General features: G+C 39.3%; 1 non-coding gene across 1 annotated transcript; it reads right to left on the bottom strand.

The window, feature by feature from the left end:
* Positions 1-18,895: 18,895 nt before the first annotated feature.
* Positions 18,896-19,052, bottom strand: LOC122556395. The gene has a single exon (XR_006313513.1). It is a non-coding gene; the product is annotated as a U1 spliceosomal RNA (small nuclear RNA).
* Between the last annotated feature and the right edge of the window lie 3,500 nt (positions 19,053-22,552).

Below are 22,552 nucleotides of genomic sequence, written 5' to 3'. Positions count from 1 at the left end.
TGCCCCCATCTAGACAAATGGGAGTATTCCATTACAATCCTGATTTGTGCCCAGTGAATTGTGGACAGACTTTGAGGGGTTAGGATGTGAGTTATTCACTGAAGGTTTTCTTGCTGCTGACCTGCTTTTGTAGTGGTTGTGTTTGTATAGCTAGTCCAGTTTCATTTCTTGTCAATGGCAACCCACAAGATGTTGGTAATGGGGCATTCAGTGATAGTAGTGGCATTGAATGTCAAGGGTGAAGGTTAGAATCTCTATTGTTGGAGATGGTCAATGCCTGGCACTTGTGTGGCACAAATATTACTTGCCACTTGTCAAGCTAAACATTATGCAATCATCAATGAACATCCTCACTTTTGACTTTCCAATAGAGGGAAGATAGTTCAAAACTAGAAGACACAATTTTAAGGTGAGAGGAGAAAGAATTAAAACGGACATGACTGTAATTGTTTCATGCAGAGGGTGGTTTGTTTGTGGAATGAACTGCCAAGTGAAGTGGTAGATGTGGGTACAGTTACAACATTTAAAAGACATTTGGACAGGTACATGAATAGGAATGATTTAGAGGGATATAGGCCAAACACAGGCAAATGGAATTAGTTTAGTTTGGGAAACATGGCTGACATGGATGAGTTCTATGAAAGGGTCTGTTTTCTGTGCTCAATGATTCTATGACTCTATAAGCAGCTGAAGACATTGAGGCCAAGGACAATAGCCTGAGGAACTCATAAATGATCGCCTAATGGAGCCAGAGATGTTAAAAATGATCTGCCAGTTCTAGGCCAGTATGCATGCTGCTGTTCAATAGAGTAGTTTGTAATCAGGTACCGTCATAATCTGGCAGCCCCAGGGCAGGCAAGATGAGTTATTAAATTGAAAGGGAGCTTTTTCCTAATCTTCACAGGAAAGCACACTGTGGACTGATTATATACAAAGTAAAGTTTCATCTTCACTTTCTCAAAATAATGCTCTTGCCCTTTCTTTGACCTCTTCAGTGTCCTTCACAAATAATGCCTGGCCTCTTTGAGTGAGCCCGTCAAGTGCCAATAGTGGAATTGTCACCAATCAATATTTTGGGATGGTGATCAATTTCATCCAGAAACCAGGTTCAGATGGCCAAAACCACTGCACTGCAGAAATTCACCAAAGACCCTCCGACAGCACCTTCCAACCCATGACCATTTTCATCTAGAAGAACAAGGGCAGCACATACATGTGAACACCATCACCTGCAAGTTCCCATCGAAGCCACTCACCATCCTGACTTGGAAATATGTTGTCATTCCTTCACTATTGCTGGGTCAAAGTCCTGGAATTCCCTTCTTAGGGGCATTGCAGGTCTATATACAGGACATGGATTGCAGCAGTTCAAGAAGGCAGCTCACCACCACCTTCTCATGGGCAACTAGAGATGGGCAATAAATGCTGGCCAGCCTGTGACACCCAATCCTATGAATGAATTAATAAAAAACGCAGGTGCCTTATGGATGATTCCAAAACTAAATTATAACAATGTAAGAGATAGGAGCCAGAACTGGTTATTCTGCTCATTGAGCCGGCTCCCCTAATGGAATAGATCATGGCTGTCTTCCAACCCATACCATTTTTATACAATAATCCCATATCCCCTGATAGCTTGAATATTGAGTAATTAATCAATCTGTCTTAAATATATTCAATGATTGAGCTTTCACATCCTCAGCAGGAGAGAATTCCAAAGATTAGTAACTCTCTGATTGAAAAAGGCTCCTCCCCATCTGAATCCCAAATGATCAACTTCCAATTCTGAAACTTCTGGTTCTTGACACTCAGTCAGAGGAAATAGTCTTCCTGCATCCACCCTATCAAGCCCTATAAGAATTGCCATAGGTTTTCATATCACGTAGTCCTGGAGTAATGTCATCGGAGTTTTTTTGGTGGTCTGTGTTTTATAATTGATTTTACCATAATATACCTCTGACAGATGATGTATAAGGCATTAGTGAGGCACTAGTAACCTGGAACGAAAGTAGAAATTGCTGTAGAAATTCAGCAGGTCTGGCAGCAGTTGTGGAGAGCAAGTTATTGTTTTGGGTCCAGTGACCCCTTCTTCGGTCTTTCACCTAGAGTTGGGACTTGCCTTCCCGTTGGACATGAAGAGGGTCAGTAAAGGCTACCGGACAAAAAACAGCATTTGGTGGTGGAGACGTAAAGAGTGGATTGGAAGCCACAGTAGGACCTCAGAGGTTTAGGAGTCAGGGTTGAGTGGTGGTTTCAGATCATGGTGGTTGACCAGCAGGCTCAATGGTAGTTAAATGTAAAGGAACATAGCCTGTTGTATCTAACAGTTTTCACCTGGGTGTATCTGCTATATTTTCCAAGGTTCAGTAGTTAAATTTGAAGAAGTTAAATAACAATGAAGCCTGCACCCTGATACGAATATTGCAAGTGTCTCCTTGAAGTGACTTATTTTGCCACCTGTGGTCCTAGCTCTATCAAAACCTACATGAGCATGTCAGACAGGTATAGTGACAGGACTCTGCTTTTTAAAATCTGAATCACCCCACATTTATTTTTTGATTAAAATTCTCCCCTTTATGTTTAAAAGACCAAAAAGAGAATTGCATTGAACAATTAAAGTTTTATCAAGAACCTGCTGTAGAGAAGGGGCAATTGCAATAAGATGGATATGCTTCATTACACATCATATGGTATTGATTTCATGCCAGATCAGATTTAGGCTAACTCTTGAAGTGTCAAGTTAATGACAAATAGGTTAATTGCATCGTTGGATCAGGTCACTGTGAGCCTGTATGCCTCCTCTGGTCAAATGGCTCCTTTCAATTGTACACCTGACAAAGCCAATGACTTTTTCTTTGACCAACTCATATGTGACCTGCTTTCATTTTAGGGTATACAGCTGAATGTGTCAAACCCAAAAAGCCATTCCATTTACTTACATCTTTAACAGCAAGTTTTCAGTTTGGATTCTATCCAACACAATTACTTTGTTCTTTCAAAAGTCATTTCAGAATAAAAATGTCAATTAATTTGAAATGTACAGAAACTGGATTCAGATCAAGATGAGAAAACTTGTTTTCTTCAAGATCCCAGTTTATGGCATGTTCAAATGATCAAAATTGTCCAAAGTCCAATGCTGTTTAATGTTATTTCTTCAAGTCTTTCATTGAACAAGCATTCTCAATTCCAGTTGCCTCACTATGAACATGACCAGATAACATGATAAATCACTTGTTTCCAAATAGACTAGTTATATAAGCCTGTGACTATATGTACATGTTTGTTTAACTTAACTCTATACAACTTTTCATATCAGATGATGCAAAAGTATCATTTATGTTCTGCAAATTTGTCATGACAAATATTGTTCATATCTATTACAAACTAATTCTATAACATCAACAAATTAGATATGTCCATGAACTAATACCACATAGAACTAATCAGCATCAACTTCAGACACTACAAATGACAATGTTATATGTATAATGTCTTGACTATTACTAATTTATAACTATTAAAATTGCTCAAAATTGAATTTGAGTTTCAGTTAGTTTACTTTAAGGATCAGGCGCTTGACTGCTTGGATTGAAGAGGAGTGTTGTAGTAGCACAGGGAGAGAATTTCCAACTCAGAATTCCATGATCATTTTGAGTCATTTCCTCATGTGGGCTTTTATCTGACTCTGCTTTATGTCAGTTACCAACAGGAAATAGCCAAAAAGGCAATGTGCAATTACTCACGATTGGAAGAGTGCATGATGATAGCTGGCTATCACTACAGTTGAAAAGGAAGTGAGACCTTCTCTTCTGGTCTAGCTCAATTACTATAAGAGACAGAAAGTTGTTGGTCACTATTTGAATTTCTGCAATAGCTACTTGATTGCTTGAATCTCCTAATTGATTCAATTCTGTGTCATATGCCCTTACCTACAAAGAAATGCACAACACAAAGCTTTCATTGAGTAGAATTATTAGTAATCTTATAACTAATGGAAAAATGTAAGAAAAAAAGAAATGTAAGGAAGTAATAGAAGTTAAGCACAGTTTTAAAACTTAAAAATTGCTGCAACTCTATGGTATTTCATATTTGCTTCATTTGTCATTACTGTACATTACTGTCTGAGCAGAGAGATATTGGACTTGAAATCCAGACAATCTATTCTTGCAGGTTCAGGTTCAATAGCACTCTCTAATATTAACTCTAATATGTAACTATTAAAGGATAATTGATTTGCATGAAATAGGCTGCAAAAGACACACTTCAAGTTTTTTCTCTGATACCTAATAGCACGAACAAAAAATTTGCCTCACCCTATGAATGTGTAAGTGTTGCTCAGATTCACCCAACTTGCAGTCCGATGCATATTCCTCTTGGACAGTCTGTACAAGCAGGAACCCCTGATGTAAAGCAGTCCTGCCGCCTTGTTCTCATCAGTTTTTTTAAAAGGTGAATGGAGGTGCCACATATTTTTGTCTTCCCTGTTCACTTGGGAAATTGTGGTGGATGTGTGCAAGGTTACATTATGTCACAAGTTCCACTTGTGAACTAGTTATCAGATGTCTTGCTGGGTTGTTGTTTTTGATATTGATGCCTATTGTCCACCTGTAGTAGCCACTGATCATCACTGTGACACATGCTGGCCCTCAGGTGATAGCACCATTTTCCCCTGTCACCCAGTGTGAGACTTGATGTTTAGGGCCTTTTGCAAGCATCCTTGAAGCAGAGCTTTGGGCGTCTGACAGGTCTCAGTTTCTGGCAACCTCGCCATGCAGAAACTCTTGAGCTATGTACTACCTTCCATCCTGCAAATGTGTCTGAGGCAGTGCAATCACCTCTGCTTGAAGAACATAGTCAGGAAGTTTGCCTTTGAGAGGACCATCACAGTTCCCTTGTCAGCCCAGATATTTCTATCCTTTCTTTTTCTTTTTAGGTTGTAGCTGTATCTGTAGCAGTTGAGACACAATGACTTATGGATTGAAATCCTCACTTGCACTGGTCATTAGCTGAATTTGACATAGGAAAATTGTACCTCAACAACACTGTTTGGTCATCAAATATGTTGGGTGTGCTCTTTCTTAATTGCTTCTCAATTTCAAGCTGCGACTGTGAAATACCTTGTCTTCTTACGTTAAGTCATTATCTAAATTTAGATTGGTGTAGTGTCACCTCACCAAGGGACCCCTAGTAGGCTATCCACGACTGGAAGCAACTTTTTCTAGCACTACATAACACAAAACAAGAATGACGGCATGATGAGCCAGACCAATCCTTGGAAAGTACCTAAACTAGATTGAGTTGGGATATCTGATCACCGTGGACGAGTTGGACTGAGGGGTCTGTTTCCATGCTGTACACCTGTATGACTGCCATTTCAATGATTTTATTCTTCAATGAGATGCCCAGAATGCACAGTACATGAGTTGATGAACTACCTTCCTTGCTAGCTGTAAGTCATCCACGTCCACAGCTCTTCAGGGTACCGAGAAAACAGCATCTCAATTCTGTGATGCTGCATTTATTGTCCCTGACTATAAGCATCATGAAAACTGTAGCTATAGGAGAGGATGTCACATCTCATCTTTTATTTACACTAAGTAAGAACCCATTGTTGGTTTCTTTTTATTCATTCATGGGGTGTGGGTGTTTCTGGTTAGGCCAGCATTAATTTTCCATGCCTAATTGCTCAGAGGGCAGTTAAGAGTCAACTATCTTATTGTGGGTCTGGAGTCACAAGTAGACCAGATCAAACAAGGATGGTGGTTTCCCTCCCTTAAGGTCATCAGTGAATCAGATGAGTGTTTCCTGACAACCAACAATGGATTCATGGTCATCATTAGACCTTTAGTTCCAGATTTTTTATTGAATTCAAATTCTACCACCTGCTGTGGTCAAGATCCCCAAATCATTATCTGGGTCTCTAGATTAACAGTCCAGTGATAATACCTGTCAGAGAATTTAGCCCAATTAATCAGAGATCACAAACACACAGATCGGACTGAGAACTGACAAGGATTTATTTAACAAACAGTGAGATCGTGGAAGAGACTTGACCCCACTGAAATAGTCATTGACAGCTGTTCAGAAGGAATCACAGCTTCTTCTCCAACCAGAGAATACAGTGAAGTTTTATACCCTTACAACACTGAAGTGTGAGATATGATATAATGGTATGAGTTGTACAACAAAGAGAAATAAAGCTCATTCATTGAAGAGATTCAAGTATCTAGTATCTCACAATGAGTTTCTTAATTTACTCAGGAGATTCCGATCCTTGGCTGGAGTAGGTGTTCATGGGTTTCATCCTGGTACCAAGGTGTTTGTATTATTGAGGGGGCAAGCGAAGTACCTTCGGTGCCTCCTTGTCTGGCCACACTCTGTAAAGGCTTGACACCTAGTGGGAGCAGCTGTGCCCTAAGGACATCAGAGGTGCTGGGCTATTGTGGGGTGCAAGGCTCATTATCAGTTAATTGGAAGAAGTATATTTCCCTTGGTCTGGAGCTGGATGAGTCATGTCCTGAGGTCTGTGTGATATCCAGGGCAGCTGGTTTGGCCAATGTATGGCATTGTGGGTAGGCTTAGTGGCTAATTGCAGACATTTTGTGTTGTCTGTTATGCAGCCATGTCATAGGGAGGCCAGGACCCGTATTTTCTTCCACAATACCACAGGGCATTGCCTAACTGGCCAGCAACTTCTGTTACCTCAAATCCACAGTGACAGACACTAATCTTTATACAGAACTTGATACATGCATGGAGAAAGCAGCCACCACCTTTGACTTACTTATGAATGTGCATGCACTAATGTCAGATTGACTTTTAGAACCAAGATTTTGGATTATGAGACCAGTGTTCCCTGCACTGATCAAATATAAAGCTGATAGAAATAGATGTTTTGAGGCAAGCTGATCATACATCAGCTAAGCTGATAGCTTTGCTGAACCATATACCTTGTAACACATCAATCAAACATTACTTCTTTATGGTAAGCAATTGACTTTGTAACAGATAGGTCAATTGCGCGTTAAAAGGCTAGAAATTCAGCTATGGTGGCCATTTTTAAATGGCATGATTAAAAGGGAAGAAATGGTTAAGAATGTCAAACTAATGAGGATCTTTAGTGTTTTCTATCCCAGGCAACTATGAGTGTTCAAATGCTGAATATTGTCAATCGAATATATGATATTGACATTAAGTGAAGAAAAGCATGTGGTTATTGTGCAGGACACTGGAGTTGAAGTACAAGATCAATCATGATAGTGTGAAATGGTGGAAAAGTTTTGATTAGCATGAATGACTTACTCCTTATCATAGGGTCCAGATTAGAGGAAGTTAGAAAGCCACAAGGGATCTGTTCCATGTTTTACATTTCTTTTAAGGCACATTGGGGACTCAAGGATTAAACATTCCACTGCCAAAAAGACTCACTGCAGTATCAGTTGGAAGCCTGTCCTCTTACAATATAGACAGAACATCTCAGTAGGGAGGAGGTTGACTGTATCCCAGAAGAGGAGTTTAGTGGAGCCACACATATGGATTCTCCTGTATCCTCAGAAAGAGGGATTTGTCCTTCCCAAGCAAGACTGATAGCCTTGGTCACAACCTTGTTAAACTGCCGCCTGCTCCCATTGTCTTACTTCCTTTCCATGTTAGCATAGGTACGTGCTATTGAGAGCATTTAGAGCAGGCAAGACCCTTCTGTCTTACTCTCTTCCCATCACCATATATTCATGAAGAATACGATAATCAGTTCCTATAACCCATTCACACATTATCACAGGACATCAACATTCATCAGGCTTTGTAAATTTATAATTACCTACTTTAAACTATGAAATAACAATCGACCGTGTGAGTGATAAACCTTTTGTTTAATCCTTATAAAAAAAATACTGTCTTTGTGAGTAGGCCAGAGATTCATGGAGAAGTGTCACCAAAGTAGATATATGAACTACTTTTGGGGATATTGACAATCTCTCGCAGGCTGTCCGATAATAAAACATCTACTTTTGAGCAGAAACTTGTGTCGTCTGGATTTGTGGAAAATAGACATCAATAGGACCACTTATTTGGTAGTAACCAAATGTACCATGAGCCACTCAAGAATGGGTTTTTTTAAAAATATGAATGCACACTTTAAATTTACATGAACAGAAAAGGTAGTATGACAGGGTTATTACCTGTGAGTTGTGAAAATGCAAAGTTAGCTCTGGAGTGTTTGTTCCCAAATACAGCTCCAGTATTTAGAGGTGTCTATAAATTCTGAATCTTGCCTCCTGCCTGTGCAGCTCAAAGTAGAAAGCATTCACCAGTTATCAATAATGTCACAGATTTCCAAAATTCATTCAGATTCTCCCAGAGATATGGTCACCTGGCACATCAGTCAATGCAGTATTTAAACACACAGATCAGGAAAAAATGGAAGCCAGGTGAAAACAGTGCATGGAGTGTGCTGCCTCACCAATGCCCCATGCAGCCTTTCCCATGACCACCTTCTGCCCCAAGTGTAACAAAGCCTGTGGTAGCTATATTGGTCTATACAACCACCTACAGACTCATCCTGAGAATGAAAGAGAGTCATCCCCATCTGTCAGGGGCTGCCAATGGTGATGATGATGATTACATTATTTTAAGAAAATTAGGCCACTATCTTTTCAGTTATAATTGAGATGCAAAATATCTTTTGTAAAACTGTATTTAAGCTATTCTGTTGTTTTACTGAAACCTGGGCATAAAACTAATGAGTTTCACATGACATCAGTAGTTCTCATGTAATGGAGATGGGTTTTATCTCATTGTGTGACTGTTTGAGGTATACTATTACCAAAAGGACAAGATGCCATAAATGGCTTTTAAGCAAGATAGCTTCAATTGTTGTTACATGTGTGATTGTATATTAAATATATGTCAACTGTTTTAAGTAGTATCTCTTCTACAATCTTCTATGATCTGTACTTAATGGTGAAAGGATGTTGTATCTGCACATCAATGTTGCTTGCACATTTGTTATAATAGAGAGAGGATGCAGCTACAGTGATCTGTAATCAGGACAGATGTCTCATAAAATTGACTTTGACTGTTGCCAAGAGTAAAAATAGCTGTGGAAATATTGTGACAGTTCATAAAGGGGTGAAGCAAAAGCTTTCTCATGGTTTATAGCATTCTACATTAATACTAACTCAAGAATTGAATTTAATTGAATTGAATATCCTTTATTTTCATGTGCATTCAATATAAATACAGTGAAAATTGTGTACTGTCGCTCGTACATAAGCACCATTCACAGAATACAATAAAGAAAAGCTTAAAGAGAGTCCAACTTTTTTTTTTGTTGCTACAGCATACTGCCACCAGAGACTCGCTCAGGGCTTCCCAGCCCACTCCAGAACATGGAAACAAGAGTCCCACTCCCGACTCCACAGGCTGGCACAGCATCTTTGCAGCCTCTGAAGGCATCAGCCGCCTCTCCGGAGCCCTTCGAAGCCGCCTCCTGCCAAAGAGCTCTCTTCACCAGGTAGGTTTGAGGAAAAAAAAGAGGTAAAATGAAAAAGGCAAAACAAAATGCAGCCAAGGAGGATAAGCCTGGTCACGGGAGCCTAAGGCTGCCTACTCCGCCACTGTCATCTTGTTTGTGAGAATTAGCTAAGAATCAGAGTGCTCAGATAGCAGCAATAATTGAGAGAGAGCATGCTCAGATGAAGAAGTGCTGCAACTCTTTGTTGTTAATGCATTATGCAAAGATTTATGAATCATGACTAAATTTTCAAGTACCCTTGCAGCTAACTTTCTATTCCCCAGATATAGACTCAGACCTCAAACTTCAATTCAAGCAGTTCTATGGTATTAAATCTGCTATCAACGTATAAACTAGCTTTCATGCTGCAAGTTATTTCTGTATTATGCATGTATTGCCATTGTAAAGATTTAATTCTTTATCCATTTGTTGTTTTGAATAATTTAGATTGCAAATTGAATAACAACATTGAATAACTGGAAACTGCTTTAAATGAAACTTGGGAATGTCATTTAAATTTCAATCTTCTCACTAAATATATGTACTTACTCTTTGAAAGACTTTAAACGCAGTGTTTGAAGCAATGTATAAAATCTGGGCTTTTGAGTGGTTTCCTTAGATGACCTCGGGTAGAGTAAAGAGGAAAAAAAAATATGAAAAAAATGTGACATTCTCATTAAAAAGGGTCCCAAAAACAATTCTGAGCTGCAAAAGACTTCAGTTGCACAGACAGAACATTGATGAGGATGGGTAGTTAGGTGCTGATAGAGGAAGTCAAATTCCATTAATGACTACTTAGCTTGAGGAAATACCATATAAACAAAAAAAAATTGTGATCAAATGAAGTGATAAACGAAACTTTTGGAGTACAAAAAGGGTGAATTAAAAAAACTAGCTCACACTAAAAGCTGGAAATTGATGTCGGCCTACAGGAAATATCCCTTTTACCAGACAAAGGTTGTCTGAATTTGACCAGATTGGAAACATTAACACCAAAGAGAGTTGAAGTTTTCACTCTCTGTTCTGGTTCAATGTAACCAATGTGGCTGAAATCAAAAACATATTTGTTGAAAGAAAATTAAAAGATTGTTTAATGATGTGACAAATCCCATGTCATCCAGGTAAGAGATGTCTGCATTAGATAGCCCCATTAAAAGACCCCAGTTTTACTTTCCACACAGGTCAGGGAACTCCTGATCTAATCTGTTGAATAGTATCCAGAGCAACCTAGATCTGACTGAAAAGTACACAACTATTCTGGTTTGAGATATTGCCAAATTTGTTTTTCAAAAAATATTCAACAAATTCCAAAGCAGACCAAATACCCAATGAACTAAGATCTAAATCCTTACAAATGGGATGAATGGGATATCATAATACCCGATTAGAACCTCTGCTTTAAGTTAGCATTACAATATTCTCATCTCTGACACAAACGTGCCATTAGTTCCGACTTCACTCTCAGAACTTGAGCATATAGGCTAGGCTGACTACTCAATGCAATATCGAGGTAATGTTGCATTGTCAAAGGTGTTGTCTTTTGGCTTGAGACTACACTTTGAGGTAAATGATCCCATTTAAAGAAGAGCAAATGAGCTTTCCTAATGACATAAGAACTCTCAGGGCCTCATTGTGAACAAATTTAATAATAAGGACTACAATTCAACATTATGCCACTGACTGTGAAGTGTTTCGAGGTTCCTCAAGGATATTAAAGCTTCAGTATAAATTCAAATCCTTTATTTTTTAATAACTACTTCAAGTTATTGTATGTAGGATTCTAGTGATCACATGGATATTCAATACATTCTTCTGCCTCGCTAGAGCAGACCAAAAAGATACAGCGTGCAGTCAAATCAATATATTTATGTAGAATTTCAGTAAGTATTTAGAAACATAAAAATTTCAAGTTGTGAAAATTTATTTAGAAATGAGAAAAGATAGAATCAGTCCATAGTTAATTGAAAGATTCTGAAGAGAATGTGTTTTTTATACTATTTGATGAATATCTGGAGTTCTGGATAAATTAATTTTTCAATGCAACATTGTACCTAGGTAACAGGAACTTCCTAACGTTCCACAACGTTAAGATCTCCAAATTTAACCAAAGCCAAATAACCAAATGTGTGATTTTTTGCATGGGAATACTTTCATGTTTTTGTCATATCTTTGAAGCCAGCTCACATGTGTTATGAACTGGGGTGTTATCACCTGGATTCTGTTGTCCTGCAATCACTTTGTTTTCATAGTACATTAGAGTAAATTAATTTATCCATTCAGTGGTCTGCAAACCTGCATAAGGTAAGATTTCAAATAGCAGTCTTCGCTATCAATTTTTTAAAATTTCATTACTTTCTGAACAGAGATTTTGACACAAAAAAATGCTTTCAGGACAGATATTGTCCATTGGCATTTATTGTGCAGGTAGTTATGTCAATTGTCATCACAATTGGCACAAAAATATAAGATTTTGCTCAGAAATACATTTGTCTGAAGCTAATTTTTTAATTGCACACATCCTGTTACTTAAAGCAATGTAAAATACAATGCAGACACCATTTATTCTGTAAACATTGAAATATTTTGAATACCTTCAGAACTGGAATAGTGTTATTACACCTTTGGGTTCATTTTACATTGCAAAAGTCTCAGGAAATAATTATGTGAATTTATTCACCATGTAATAACTTCCACTGCTTTGTTGTTACTCTAACCAAAACTCTTGGTGAGCATAGTTCCATTCCTAGTTATGTCAGTTAAGTCAATGACAATCAGCTTACTATATTCATGCTAATTTTCTCACAAAGCTTGTGTGACTGATCAACAATGATTCAGGTCAATATATTTAAATTAATATGTTAAACAATAAAGTAAATTTAATAACTACAAAGCTGCTATCTTGAAACAATTATGAAATAAGGATTGCTGCTCCCTTTCCAGGATTTAAGTACAAAAGTCCAGCCCAGCAGTGGAACATGGTGCTGTCCAAAGTGCCATCAACTGGAAAAGACATTAAAGCAAGATAAAAGATCTCAAGCTATTTTAAAGAATAGCAGAGAGGATGGTTCTGGTATCATGGCTAACATTTCTTCCTCAGTTGACATCATAAAATAAATTACCTGGTCATATCAACAGTTATTTCATGGGACCTTGTTGTCCAGAAATGAGCAACCTGAAACTACCTGTGGAGACAGATCATAAACTATTGGTCTCTTTGATAGAAGAGATAGAGTAAAAATGATACCTCCATACATACAGAGGAAACATTCGTGAAAACATCACAAAAATAATAGATTTTGCTCAGAAATACATTTGGTTGAAGCTAATTTTCAAATTGCATACATCCTGTTACCCAAAGCAATGTAAAATATAATGGCACGTTGCTGTCATATCAAAAACACGATGCACAACTTGCACTGGAAGACAATGCTTTGCAGTTTCTACATTCACACCCAGCTGTAATTATGCAATTACATGGTCTTTGGTGGGCAAAGGTAGCTTTCCTTACAATGGGTGTGGTTGTCTATAGGCTGACTGGTAGAATTTTACCCCCCAGCATGGCATGAAGCATTTACTTTTATAATGTACTTCCACACAGGGCATTTGCTCATGCATCTGACATGGGCATCTCTGCGACTGGGTATTTTGGGCATTGCTTCAAATGTGAAGACAACATCAAAGAAGAAAGTAATTACAACATTGTTGGCAAGTCCAGCAAACAAACAACCTGCAGTAACTTTCGCACAGCCTGAAGAGGAAGAAGCAGCAGGTGAAAATCAGTCAAGGAGGTGGAGGAGATTGATGTGACTCTGCATCCACAGGCCTCACCGGCCTTTGCTCCATGTCTGAAAGACAGTGCAAATGCCATTTATGATTGTCCCCAGCCAGCATGAATGAAATGTGTCATCTGTTGGAGCAGAAGTTGCACTCAGAAGGATTAGGAGCCAATCCTACTCTCATGGTCATCAAGTCATGATTGCCCTGAATTTCTGCACCAGGATCATTTCAAGAAACATCTGGGGACCTGTGTGGAATTTCACAATGCTCAATATTAATGAATGCATTCAGGATGTCACTGATGCCATTTTCGCTAACTCGCTGCTGTTCATGTCCGTCGCTCATGATGAAACAAGTCAAAAAGTTCGGCAAATGGAATTCTCCATCGTCGCTTTCTTCTCCAGGTGCAGGGTGCTATCAAATGGACACACGCTGCCTTCAGAGTTCCCTATCATCAACGTGCAGAGTTTATCAACAGAATAGCCTGTCATTGCATCAATGTTCATATTCTAAGTACCAAATCTTGGAGGTTTGTGCTAGACATCGTGATAGGTGGCACGACTCTTATATGTTAGAGAGCTCACAGCTTCCTGCCTCATTCCAAGGTCATTAGGTCTTGTTGGGATGCTGCTGGGAGACCAAGGCTACTCCTTCCATAACTGGCTTACAATGTTTTTGCAACCAGTTCTCCTGCGGTTCCAGGTGCGCCACTCCCAAAATGTCAAGCTCCCAGATGAGCAGGAGTGAACTGACTCACTTCTTTATGTATCCTTCCCTGCCACCCAGTGTTAGTCATATTAAGGTTAAATTATAAAGGAACCTCTCATCTTTGGATGCTTGCTCGCAGACCAAATGAATTTATATTTTAAAAAGGATCCAATTTAATAATACTTTCTTGAGTTAACAAAGAGTGAGGTAATAATTGTGAGAGAAATAGTAACAGAAAACACATACACATAGATTAGAAATGAACTGTGAGTCCTAAAAAGCTAAAAGTTAAATGATATGTGATTTTGTCTCTGAGTTGTTTGAGGAGAGGAGATAGTGGAATGTTGATTGTCAAGCAGTCGATTTCAGGATTTTTGGCTTTGCAGCTTTGTTGAAATTCTTTTTCCCTGTTTTTTTTTGATGGTGGCTGGCAGCACTCAGAGCAAGAGAGTCCTTCATCTATCCTATTTCATTTTGACTGGTTTGTCAGTATGAACTTAATTGTATTGATTCTGAACTCATCTTTAGAAGACTGCAGTTGTCTTCCTAGTTCCTCTGTATTCCCGCTCTGTTGTCTCCACTTCTGAAGAGCACATGACAATGATGTGGGAAATCCTTTCTGTGCTATACTGCAAAGCACTGCCAGAGCTGTCTAGGCATCAAAACCTATTTTTTAGATGCGGTATCCTTTTATTAATGGTTATAAAACTGTTGAACACTTTATCCCAACTTTAGCCAATGCAATAGTTTAAGCTGTTGTTGTGGTTGGAATATCTGTGACATTTTCTTTAACCCTACAGCAAAAATTTATTTCACTAGCCGTTGACTCAATCTCTCTTCTAACCATTATCTGAAGCTGGACCATGTCATTTGCAAGCTGGGGTGTCCTATGTGACCCCTATTTCCCTGTAAGCTCAATTACCCAAGGATGTCCTGGTCAGCTTCACACCTTGCTCCGTCAGTGAAATTGAGTTTATCTCAAGCTTCCCTGTCTAACTCGTAATTTGCAATCACCCATTAAATTTTAAAATATGAATTCTCCAAATGCCTTTTTGTTTCTGTTATAAAGTATGCATAGTTTTTATTTTTGATTGTGGACTGAAATGAGAAAAGAACTGATTTAAAAGCTAAGGATTGGTGAGGGATTGCTGCACTTGCGAAAAGCAAGCTACCTGACACTCTTTGGAAGTGCTGTTTACGTTATTTTTGGTTCAGGCAATTGGGGAAGGTCTAATTTCCAGAGGAGCTGAAGTGAAGGATATTTACTGATGGAGCTTTGGTTGGCAGCAAATAGCTGATTGGTCTGTGGATTAGTGACCAATTATCAATGAGAAAGGCCCTCTGCCTGTCAACAAATATATAATTTGTTTCCCAGGTATGAATGTTTGAAGCAGTAATTATTGGATCTCTGGAGGAGAAGAAACTGTTTCTCCTCTGCAGTGAGAAGCATTTCAAGCCTGAAGATGGCCAGTTTATTTCCTCTCAACAGTTGCTGTAAGCTGTGACTTGTAAATAATAAGTCAGATACCTTTATACATGTGAACTAACACTTCATGTATCCTGCAAACAGGTAGAAGCACCAGCAAAAGGGAGATTGAGAGCAGCATTCTGATCAGCAAATGGATCAGATCAGCACACCCTGTAGACAGGGATCATTAAATTGCCTTTGAGTCTTTCCCTCTATCTATAACATCTATGATTTTTTTCCGCCTGACTATGTGTGTAGAGGGGGAGTTTATAAATGGGTGAGTTTTTTTAACTAGTTGAGTTGTTTACAGTTCATAACTGGTTTTCTGTAGTTCAAATTTTTTTTAGTTAAGAGAAAGTAATTCTTGTTAATCACAAAAACCTCGTTTGTGTTTTCTGTCAATCTGAGACATAAAGGCAGGCTTGTTGGGGAATTCTATACACTTTATAAAATGTGTAACCTTTGCAAAGACTCTGGGAATAATGGGACTTTATTTTCAGCACACTATCCCAGTGAGGTGTAACACTGTGATGTCCTCCAGGCCTATGTCCTTCCAAGGTATCCGCACACTGCCAAGTCTGGCCTCTGGAGCATCCATGGATTTCATCAGTTCACCAACGGTGGATATGCCTTCAGTTGCTTTATCATCTGGAATTTCCTCACAAAACCATTTGACCCTGCCTCTTCCTTTAAGATAATTCTTTCAACCTGCCTCATCTGTCCTAATATGTCTTTATGTAGCTTCTGGAATATTTGGAAATGCTCCTGTGAAGGACTGGGGGATATTTTACTATGTTTAAGGCACTATATACAGTAGAACCTCAATTATCCACACGAGACGGGCAGGGAGTATTTTGTTCGGATAATTGATCGTTCGGATAATCCATCTGATTGTAAACTAGCAATAATTTATTAGTGCCGATTTTCCAAACATTTCTTGGTTATCCGGCAATGCACGCTATAATGCCGTTTAACTGATAACTGAATGGTAAGTTGTCTAATGCCGTTTTTACGGGACCTTGAGATCTTAGATTAGATTAGATTAGATTACTTACAGTGTGGAAACAGGCCCTTCGGCCCAACAAGTCCACACCGACCCGCCGAAGCACAACCCACCCAGACCCATTCCCCTACATTTACCCCTGCACCTAACACTACGGGCAATTTAGCATGGCCAATTCACCTGACCTGCACATTTTTGGACTGTGGGAGGAAACCGGAGCACCTGGAGGAAACCCACGCAGACACGGGGAGAACGTGCAAACTCCACACAGTCAGTCGCCTGAGGCAGGAATTGAACCCGGGTCTCTGGCGCTGTGAGGCAACAGTGCTAACCACTGTGCCACCGTGCCGCCCACCATCTTGTTCGGATAATCCAAAATTTGGATAATTGATGTTCAGATAATTGAGGTTGTACTGTAATTGCATGTTGCTGTTGGACGAAGATGTTCTTTCCAACAGCTGTGCAAAATTTTCCTTTCACTGGTTCCAACCTATTATTGTAGTATAGACCACAAATTAAAGGTTCAGATTATCCTCATCACCAGGACATATTGTTCAATAAGGTCCCTTCCCAATTCACTCCTTTTTATTTTAGTGACGTCAAGGTTCTTACAAGTCCTCCAATGCTCAGGAACAGCTAGATGGTTATATTCAGCATTACTTTCTTAATTGAAATGACCATGGATTCAAAGTTGGGTCTGATCAGGCAATTGTCCAGTAATACCAGGACAACTTTCAACCTCAACTCCGCTGACCTTGGTAAACAATTTAGAATAGTTTGCTTTGTTTGGTGCCATTCTGCAATGAGTGCCATTGTCACATCCCTTTCAACTGTTGCTTCTGCAACATGCTTAGCATACCCGTGACATCAACTTTAACTCAATGCCTTGAGTTTGTCAGTGATGAATTTCATTTGTCATTGATTTGTCCATTCTTCAGAAGTGCATGTAAACATGTGCTCTGTGCAGCAACCCTTACCTTTTTGTATCTACTTAAGGATGGCCCAAAATACCATTACATTATTTATTTTATCAAAGGTTCACCAAATTAAAACAAATTTGATTTCAGAGGCAGCGTGGATCATTCAGCCAGTGAGTGAATAAGACTAAAATACACTTTATGATTGGAGGATTAATGAATTTTTACGAATCTTTGATCTGCAAACCGCTTCAGGGAAGTCACTCTTTGCTGTTTAATTAGAAGCTGTGTAATGTTTTCTGCAGTATTTTAAGTTCTTTAATTTATTAAGCTGTCATATATCTCATGGTAACTCATTTTTCTTTTATCTTTACTCACCATCTGAGAACATTTTTAGAAATTAAACATGTTCATTTAATGGGAATAGAAGATAATGTCGAATAAATCCAAAAATTATAACTAGTTCCTTCTCATCTACTCAGAACAGCAGAATAAAATTTGAACTTTGCTGGATTTGTGTAACAGTGAGTGACTCCACCAAGTGATTTTAACTGTCCACATATCTATTTTCTGTCAATTAAGCAGGGTTGAAATTGTCCAATTGTATCTTTTATAATCTATCTTTTTCATAATATTGATGGTTGACTTATAATTCATTAAGGCTAATTTCCAACGGTAGTTTAGCAACTGAATCATATCAGTATCTGCAGGATTAAGCTCCCTCTGATGGATGCAGATTTAAACACATTATTCAGTACCATGCAGGACAGAACGACGAAGCCATCTTCTTGTGTAAAAATATTCTTTCTCCCTACAATTAATCTGAATTGTTTTTCATCCCTCCCTTTAGGGCACTAAGTACTTACTTACTTGGGCTAGCCTGGTTGTAATGGCATATTTTTAGTGCCGGCTATGAATAATTACAAATTATGAATAAATCATGTAATCAAAGCTTCATTGTTCCTGTATAAACCTTGCCCCTACGGTAACAGTTCCATCACTGAAATAAAATGTTGTTTCATTATACAGTTGTTAAGGCTATCAGGCTGACTATGAGCGAAGTTATGTGGGGGTAATTACTTGCAGAAATTAAATGGAATGAAACATTTTCAAATACCACATTGCTATTAATGTAATTTTTCTGGTGCAATCACACAACTTAACTTCATCTAAGCATCCTGACAGACTCTGCTTGTTACATAGCAATCCTGAGGTCAGTGGAGATCAGAGAAAATGAACAATTCATATTAAATAAAACGGTTGCCTGTCAGAAACAAGTGGTAAAACTGATTTATAAATATGTCAAATCAATCTCATTATTTGACGTATCTACTCAAGAATTTCTCTCTGTGGTATGTAGACAATTTGCAGTCTGGAATTGGAAATATTATCTCAAAACTTGCAGACACAACCAAATTAGTTTTCCAAGTAGTTAACACTAAGGAAGACCACTAAGGACACCAATAAATTTACAGAATGGGCAATTACTTTCAATATAGATGAGGATGAGGTATTATCTTTGATAGGAAGAATATAGCAGCCAAACATTTTGCAGTCAAGTATCTGGCATTTGGAGACATTGGAGGCATCAGCACAACCAAAGTGCAATGGGATTGCCTCATCCTGGGAAAATCAACTTCACGATCATGGTCTCCAGGTTAGTCTGTTGTTTGGAAAATAGGGTTGGAAAGTAAGGTAGCGGACGAATCACTAAAATATTGATACAGGTTAAAATGGTCATGAAAATAGCTCACTAAGTACTGTGGCAATTATGGAAAGAGGTAAACTTGAAAAGCAGGGAAATTATGGTCAATTGGTATTGAGGTTTTGTCAGAACACACTTAAGATTACTATGCATAGTTTTGGTTTTATTATTTTAAAATTTTATAGATACATTCAAAAATGTGCAAAAAGTATTTGCAAGGAAGGTAGCAAGACTAAGGTTATACTTACCATGAAAGGCTGACCAGATTGCAGTTTTTTTTCTGGAGCAGCGACCTAGTAGAGGTATTTGAAATTAAGAGAAAACTTACATCATAGATACAGGCATAGATGCACAATCTGGGTATTCCTAATTTAACACTGGATCAAAGTGTGTCTTTAAGAATGGCAGGCAGGACCTGATTTTGTGATAAGGGGACAGGTTGGAGTCTTGCTTGCAGCTGTCCAGATGTTGTCAGCATGATTGCACAAGTGAGTATTGGAGATCTTCAGCAATTTTGGATAACGGAAACATTGGGGTAATCATCCAAAATTCCCAAGACTCTGGAAGGATCCCAGCAGATTGAAAAATTGCAAACGTAACACCTCTCTTCAAGAACGGAGAGAGTCAGAAAGTAGGCTACAATATGCTAGTTAGCCAACCACCTGTCATTAAGAAAATGGTAGGGTCCATTATTAACTGTGTATGAGCATGACACTTAGAAGACCATGATACAATCAAACAGAGTCAACATAGATTTGTAAAAATTGGGTGTATCTGTGAAGATAAAATTGTACAATGAATGAATGGGAACAACCAGACGTTGGGCTGAGTATGCTTTTGATAGTGGGAAGTGGGAATCAGGGCTGGATGTTGTTGGGGGGCGCGGGGGGGGGAGGTGGGTGGAGGAGGCAGTGTGAGAGATGGGGTTATTTAAAATATCAGGAGTGGAAAGCCAAGCAGTTTCCCCACCACCCGAATTGTCTCCCATACCAAAGTCGGTAGACAATATAACGAATAGTCAATTAAGTTATTAGGAAGTCAATTGATCTGAATATTGTGCAGTTTTGCACTATTGTACAGCTAATGTGGGCAGGCAGGTGGGAGATGGGAGGCTGCTTTATAAGCACAAGAGGTCAAAAGTTGGAAGGAAAGGTGGAAGGAATACTTCAGAGTCCCCTGTGGGCACTGGGGACATCCTCATCAAGATGTCATTGCTCTTTTTCTCCTCCACATCTGATCTGCTAAACCCACATCTAAGCTCCTGTGCCATCCCTCCCTAAGCTGCCCCATCATTCTCTGCCCTGTATTACCTGGCTCTGGGATCCATCACAGCTCTGTATGGGCCTTGCTTGCAGAGGCTCTGCTGGGTCAGATTGGCCAGCAGCTCTTGTTAACAGGACTTACTGAGGGGCTGAAATCAGCCTCTCAGCCTGATTAGCTAATCAACAGTGCATTATGGCTATGGGGCAAGCTTTTCCTTTTAGGTATGTCAGCAGATGGCATCATGGTGTGGGTATTGAAGTCATGTTGTTGGCATCACTAACCAGCCATCCAGCCAACTGAGCTAAGGGACAAGGAATCTCAAGGAATCTTGAGATTAAAGATAGAAGTTTGATTATTCTCGATCACACCGACATAAGTAGGGAAGATGTGTTGGGTAGGCTAGAGGTTAATAAGGTGGACAAATCCCCAGGACTGGATGGGATCTATCCCAGGTTGCTGAGGGAGGTGAGAGAGGAAATAGCTAGGGCTCTGACAGATATCTTTGTGGCATCCTTAAATACAGGTGGACTGGAAGGTTGCTCATGTTGTCCCCCTGTACAAGAAGGGTAGTAGGGATATTCCAGGTAACTACAGACCAGTGAGCCTGACGTCAGTGGTGGAAAAGTTGCTGGTGAGGGTACTGAGGGATAGGATCTATTTATATTTAGAAAATAATGGGCTTATCAGTGATAGGCAACATGGTTTTGTGCGGGGGAAATCATGCCGTACCAACTTAATAGAGTTCTTTGAGGAAGTGACCAAGTTGATGGATGAAGGAAGGGCTGTTGATGTCATATACATGGACTTTAGTAAGGCATTTGATAAGGTTCCCCATTGTAGACTAATAGAGAAAGTGAAGTCATATTGTGTGCAGGGTGTTCGAGCTAGGTGGATAAAGAACTGGTTGAGCAACAGGAGACAGAGTAGTAGTTGAAGGGAGTTTCTCGAAATGGAGAATGGTGACCAGTGGTGTCCCACAGGGGTCAGTGTTGGGGCCACTGTTGTTTGTGATATACATAAATGATCTGGAAGAGAGCACTGTTGGTATGGTCAGCAGGATTGAAGATGACACGAAGATTGGTGGAGTAGCAGAAAGCATAAGAGACTGTCAAAGAATGTAGGAGTATATCCATAGACTGGAGAGTTGGGCAGAAAAGTGGCAGATGGATTTCAATCCAGACAAATGTGAGGTGATGCATTTAGGCAAGACTAATTCTAGAGCGAATTATACAATGAATGGAAGAGCCTTGGGAAAAGTTGATGGGCAGAGAGATCTGGGAGTGCAGGTCCATTGTACTCCGAAGGTTGCTGCACAGGTGGATAGAGTGGTCAATAAGGCATATAGTATGCTTGCCTTCACTGGACGGGGTATTGAGTATAACAGTTGGCAAGTCATGTTAAAATTATACAAGACATTGGTTCAGCCATATTTAGAATACTGTGTACAGTTCTGGCCGCCACATTACCAAAAGGATGTGCACGCTTTGGAGAGGGTGCAGAGAAGGTTTACTCAGATGTTGCCTTGTATAAGGTGCTAGCTATGAAGAGAGGTTGAGTAGGTTAGGATTGTTTTCATTAGAAAAAAGGAGATTGGGGGGGACCTGATTGAGGTTTACAAAATCATGAAGGGTATAGACGGGGTGGATAGAGACAAGCTTTTTCACAGGGTGAAGGATTCAATAATGAGAAGTCACGGTTTCAAGCTGAGACGTGGAAAGTTTAAGGGGGATACACGGGGCAAGTAATTCACACAGAGGATGGTGGGCATTTGGAACAGGTTGCCAGCAGGGGTGGTAGAGGCAGGCACAGTAGATTCATTTAAGATGCGTCTGGACAGATGCATGAGTAGGTGGGAGCAGAGGGATAAAGATGCTTAGGAATTGGGCGACATGTTTAGACAGTAGATTTGGATCGGCTCAGGCTTAAAGGGCCGAAGGGCCTGTTCCTGGGCTGTGAGTTTTCTTTGTTCTTTGTTCTAATGAAATACCTGCATTAGAAGTTGTTCAAAGGTGGATCACTTGGGATGGAGAGGTTATCCTGTGAGGAAAGTTTAAGTAGATTAAGCCTATGCTCATTGGAGTTTCGAACAATGATAGATGATTTTATTTGAAGAGTTTAAGGGGGTTTGGCAGAGTAGATGCTTAAAAGAAGATTCCAATCAAGAATAAATTTAGCACAAAGGGGCACATATACAAAT

The sequence above is a fragment of the Chiloscyllium plagiosum genome, chromosome 13, assembly GCF_004010195.1.
Source record: "Chiloscyllium plagiosum isolate BGI_BamShark_2017 chromosome 13, ASM401019v2, whole genome shotgun sequence".
Taxonomy (NCBI): Eukaryota; Metazoa; Chordata; class Chondrichthyes; order Orectolobiformes; family Hemiscylliidae; genus Chiloscyllium; species Chiloscyllium plagiosum.
This window is presented reverse-complemented; position numbering and strand designations above follow the sequence as displayed.